The 5736-nt window shown below is 39.6% G+C and overlaps 1 pseudogene; it reads left to right on the top strand.

The window, feature by feature from the left end:
• Window positions 1-2149: 2149 nt before the first annotated feature.
• LOC123409861 lies at window positions 2150-3086 on the top strand (annotated as a pseudogene).
• The last annotated feature ends 2650 nt before the right edge of the window (window positions 3087-5736 follow it).

Here is a 5736-nt window from a genome sequence, read left to right as displayed (position 1 = left end):
TAGTCCATGAGAAGATTAAATGAAGCGAAGTTCATTTGAAGTACTTTTGAGACTTTTCAAACATTGAGGACTTGAAGCGAATGATTTTACGAAGATACTCCTCTTTATGAGGATCACCTTACTTAGTCATTATACAAGAAATTTGTACAAGAAACTTGGATACTACGACCTGGACATAAATGTGTTTTGCAACAGTTGCTTCACGTTTGATGGGAAATGTGTGTACGTTGTTGACTGTGCTTCGTCAGGTATGCTATTCCATTCTTGTGAAGTTCTTCCTTATCTCATGTTATGTGCTCATTTGCACTAGTTGCTTTGCAGGGGGTTATTCTGGTGAACCTGAAAGGCGTAATTCTCGTTATGGTACTTTCTTATGTCATTGTAATTTTTTTGGAAATGGAATCATTAATGTTGTATGATTTGCAGTCCTGCATACTCTGAAATGCTAATCTTGAATTCTGAAAGCTTCATTCATGCTTTCTATTAGACTGTTTATCCCATTTTAGACTTTGCTTTGGGATAGAATTTTTTGACCTTTTGCGGCCTCACAAATCTTGAATTCTGAAAGCTTCATTCTGCAGTTTACTGTGTTTTGAGTATTTCAAATTATGTATCGAATTATTTTTGCTGCAGCATAAGTTACCAAATTATTTACGGCCACACAAATTTCAGGGAGGTCCCGATCCCGTTCACGCTCCTACTCTCCTCGCTATCGTGGCCGTCCTCGGTCAAGGTCAAGGTAGGGCAACTGTAGGTCATGTAGTTTCGCTTGTCATATGACATTCCTAAAGCTACTCCCATATCGTTCATGAATCCATAAACTCTGTTCTAAATATTTGATTATATTATTTAAAAGGTCAAACTCTCTTGCTCCAAGACAGCGAGATGAATTAGAAGACGGGCGGAGATCCTAATCTCCTGCTGGTAGAGGTGGCGGCGAGCATGATGCTGATACTAATGGAAAGTAAGTTCTATTTTTACTGTTCATTTTTAGCAATAAGAAATTGTTATATTATATCTGCTGACATCTTTCAGTCGTACAAGAGCTGTCCCATCAGAGGTTTGTTTGTTGTGTGACTTAGCTCAGCCTACACCATCCTGGTAACTGATTGTGTAAAGCTGCTGAAATTTACTCTTCCTCATGATTTTTACACTAATCTGTAGCTGGTAATGTTTGTAAGTATAGGACCATAAGACATGTTGGTGGCGCCATGAGAGGTGCCGGTGCAGAGCAAATCTCAATTCTTGTGCGTAAAATCGTCGAAAGCAAAGCCAGCAGCACTGTGTTGCGTTACTTCTATGGCATCGGCTACAAGTTAGATCATGAAATTTTGAAGGTTGGCTTTGCGTTTCGCTTCCAGGTGCACAGTTCACCTTGACTGACTTCTGCCAACAAGATGCCAAAGCTCCATGCGACCGACGAAGCTCTGCAGGTCACTCCTGGATCGCGTGTGAGTCGGCTCCTGGTGAAAGGTTCAATTTCTCAGTTTTTTTTGTCCAAATGGTCTAAACTTTGGAGAGAACCTCATGCACTAAATTATCTACCATTATTTTTTTTTGTATTTCCTGTGAATTGTTTCTTGACCGGATGCAAATGAGCCTGGGCTCAGAAATGGATATTCGCCATCTTCTTATACTTTACTGCCTCAAATTAAATGTCAGGTGCTTCTGTGTCCAATAAAAAAAACTGTCAACGGCCTCAAGGCTTCATCCTGAAGACTGGAAAACTGAAAATTGCAATGGTTTGTGTCTTTTCTTTCATACTAAGTTACTTTTCGTTGTTTAGACGGTAAAAGTATGTCACCTGTAGAAAAGTAGGAGTGTCAAACATTTTGTGTAGAGGTTGAAGACTTATGATTAAGCCGGTTACTATTGTGCTTTTTAAATGGCGGATCGTTCGGTTGGCTATTGTTAGTGCATGGATATTTTTACAGTGATTCTCCACTTTATTCGCATGTTTGTTTGCCAATGTTTATGCCTTGTGGTCTGAGGGAAATATATATGAAAAAGAAGGTTAACTACCGATGTCTTTATTCAATTTGTTGCATTTTCTTAAACGGAATGAATAAATCCGCTTTGATGATTTAACAATTATGTTCTGAGTTAAAAACCTTCCAAGCTTGTTTCTTTCATTTGTCATTTGGAGTAGATGCTGGATTACAATGTCCTAGGAGGAAAGTGCAACCGTGGGCTCTTTGTCATTGACAGCTACAAGACATTGAAAGGTGTCGATGTTTTGAGCAAGGAGGAGACGTTTCTTGCCTGCACCCTTGGTTGGTGTATTGAATGGGTAACACTTTCTTCTCGTTGCTTTAGACTATTTTTTTTAGTTATAATAGCTGAAAAATCAATCTTCACATGGCACCTTTGATGAATCTTGATCATCTTGTAGCTTCAAGCATATTTTCTTGTGCTTGATGATATCATGGACAACTCCTAGACACAACGGGGCCAGCCTTGCTGGTTTATGGTGCCTCAGGTCAGTTTAAGAAGCATTAACCCTTTCTATATCATCTGGCAACTTTGTGCACTTATTATTTTGTTGGTTGTATCAAGGTTTTACTTCAGAAAGGGTTCTCCAGTAGAATTAGTTTTAGCAGCATCAATATGATTCATCTATTAAACAACCTAATTTCATGCTTCATGTTTGTACTTGATCCCACAAGAGAAATGATTTATAGTATTGGCAGGCTGCTGTTACTTGCTTTTTCGAGAACAAGCAAGTTCTTTCATGTTTTCAGTTGTAACCCACAAAACCAATCGCCTGTTTTTTTGTTGTACAATAGGTTGGCCTTATTGCTGTAAATGATGGGATTATCCTTCGCAACCATATTTCACGGATTCTTCAACGCCACTTCAAAGGAAAACTGTATTATGTTGATCTCATTGATTTGTTCAATGAGGTAACCATATCATGTGACATACATATACATTCACACCAAATGTACTTTCTACTTCTTACAACTGTCTGATACTCTAATTTCTTTGTCAAGGTTGAGTTCAAGACATCTTCAGGGCAGTTGTTGGATCTTATCACTACTCACGAGGGAGAAATGGATCTCACAAAATGTAACTTGAATGTGTAAGTTCATGTTGCAGTAACTTTTGCACACTTAGTTTCCTTGCATGGTTTACCTCATTGTTATAATATCAGTGTACACTTTATTTGTCTGGTAGTGAATTCCACCTACAAGGGCCGGTCCAATGCTAGAATAGAAGCAAACTTTAATATGTGTTCTCGTTACCTTGCATGTCAACTACGATTGAGCATGAAGCCTTTTCATGCGGCCCAGCAAATGTACCAACATAGACGTGCTTTCCAGTGTATAACATGCTTACACTTATATTCCTACAATTAATTATGTTCGCTGGTAATTTGTGCACATGGTCAGCTTCAGGATTACACGGTTTTCTGGCTTGCTGCAGTATGGTTCTGAGCTAAAGTTTTTAGTAGTGATTACACTTCCTAGCTATGATTCTGAAAAATATGGTGTTTTCTCTAATATAATTTGCATGTTAACATTATGTGGTCGTATTTGTAGGCTTGTGCCAATTACTGTATACTATACCGGTTATAGAACAATTGGTAAATACTCTTTTTTCAAGATGATGTCTTCTTAATTTGTAACAATGGAATGGTGTACCATGTCTGATACATTTTACTTGAGACGAGTATGTGAGTAGTATTTCTAGAAAGATGATAGATCGATAGTTGAATGCACTTGCACACCATCATTTATTTATGCAGGCCCATTCCATACAAGAGCTGGCAAGAAAGGAGTTTCAAGAAGATACAGAAAAGGGCATACTTTTAGGAAACCAAGTAAAGAAAGAGCGGAGAGAAAATTGAAGTTATATTTGGTGTCGCCAAATAACAATAGTTGAGATTACCTTCAGGAAGAAATTCCAAAGTATATAAAAAAGCAAGGAGTATCAAGCTTGTAAAGTTATATTTGGTACTATCCTTTGCAGAATATAAGTCATATTGGTTTTGTCTCAACCCACACTTATTTAAGTTTGAGTAAGTTATTAGAAAAATAATATCATCCAGAAATTCAACTCGTCTCTTGAGAGCAGATACTCCTGCCCTCAAATATGTTTCATTTAAATGTCAACCATTTTTTAAAAATCTGGATGTCCTTATTGTCACACCCAAATGCTATCTGCAAATTTTTAGGAGAAAAGATTAAGCATGTTGACGTTTGAGGAAAATAAAATCAAACGTATAATGTTACCTCCAAATGGTATGCTTAATTTTGTTTTTTACCGACAAAGCTCCGCTATCCTTTTTTGCATGAGAACTGTCAAGCACGCTTGTTAGACTAACATAGACATCCAAAAAGAAATATTTATTTTAAATTTACTGTTCATTCGGGAGCATATGCTTCCTAAAGTCAGAACGACCCTCCTCGTCGATGCCAAATAAAACTATATTGCAAGAACTTATTTCTTAATGCACGTGATGATACTGATCTGATATCATTGATGTTGATTTGTGTGAACTTAATTAACAAGTTGGAATTAGGACAAACCTAATATAACATATGATGCGAGGAAATATATTCGAGTGACGTGAGGTGGTCGCGCCTATAGGGAAAGTAGATGCAATGCTACACACACGCAGAGTCGCCACACCCTCTAGAAAAGCTAGGGTTCCTTTGTCTCCTGCCGACACCGTTGGAGGTTTGCCTATTCTCCGATGGCCCTAGGGCCATGGGACGACGGTAGATCCTGGCACTTTCTCGCGGGAGGGCTCCGCTTTAGATGTTTCTTTTCATTTTGTTTGTGAATGCGTCCTGCTTAGGAAGACGAGATGACGGCGGTTCGCTGAAGATAGAATAAGATGCTTCCCGCCTAACCCTTGTTCTGATGGCGTGTCTCTTTAGAGAGCATTTGGAGGGGTGTCTTGGTGTGTGCCTTTGATGGATCTACTCGGATCTGTTCTTTGTTCGTCTATGTTTATGTGTCTTCAGGTTGGATCCTTTCAATCTACGCATCGCTTCATCGGTGGTGGTTGTTGTTCTGGTGCGCTTGTCCTATGAAGCCTTAGAACGATGAGAAATTAAAAAAATGCACCTTATATTATGGATTTTTATAAAAAAACAAATACACCTTATATAAAGGAACGGAGGAAGTATTAATGAATATACATCATGTTGGATATACACTTCCAAATAAGAAAAATTATTTGACTCATCTGTTTTTTTGTCCCGTAACAAGGCATTCAACTAGTACTAACTAACAGCTACTAGCAGCAGAAAAAATAACAAAAGGGGGCTGCCGGGGACTGGAACTCCAAACCTGCCGCAAGAGAGATGGTTCGATTGACACTACAATACTGCACAACTACTGAAACAAAGAGGATAACTAACTTTCCTATACTAGCCACTAATGCGCAATAGGAGAAGTAAAACAATTTATAAAAGGAGGGGCTACGATATGCGGGACACGAACCGAGGATACCCAGGTGTAGGCGCGACGCTTGTACCACTAGGCTAGGAAGGGTGGGTCTGAACTAGGAAGGATTCAGCCCCTTAATATGCTACCTACACGGGCCGTCTTCTACCTCCAGGCACGAATTACAGAGGAGGACTGGAGGAGGAGACAACGACGGCGAGCGGAGAAGCGTCAACGGCGGCGAGGTCCTACAGGCGGGGGTGCGGGAACCCTAGGGGGCTCCATTCCCAGGGCTAACGCGGCAGAATGGGGAGCCTACAGGCGGCGCAAGAAGCTTGC

Source organism: Hordeum vulgare, chromosome 1H, assembly GCF_904849725.1.
Source record: "Hordeum vulgare subsp. vulgare chromosome 1H, MorexV3_pseudomolecules_assembly, whole genome shotgun sequence".
NCBI classification, from domain to species: Eukaryota; Viridiplantae; Streptophyta; class Magnoliopsida; order Poales; family Poaceae; genus Hordeum; species Hordeum vulgare.
Note: the sequence above shows the minus strand (reverse complement) of the source record. Positions and strands in the feature narration are given on the sequence as shown.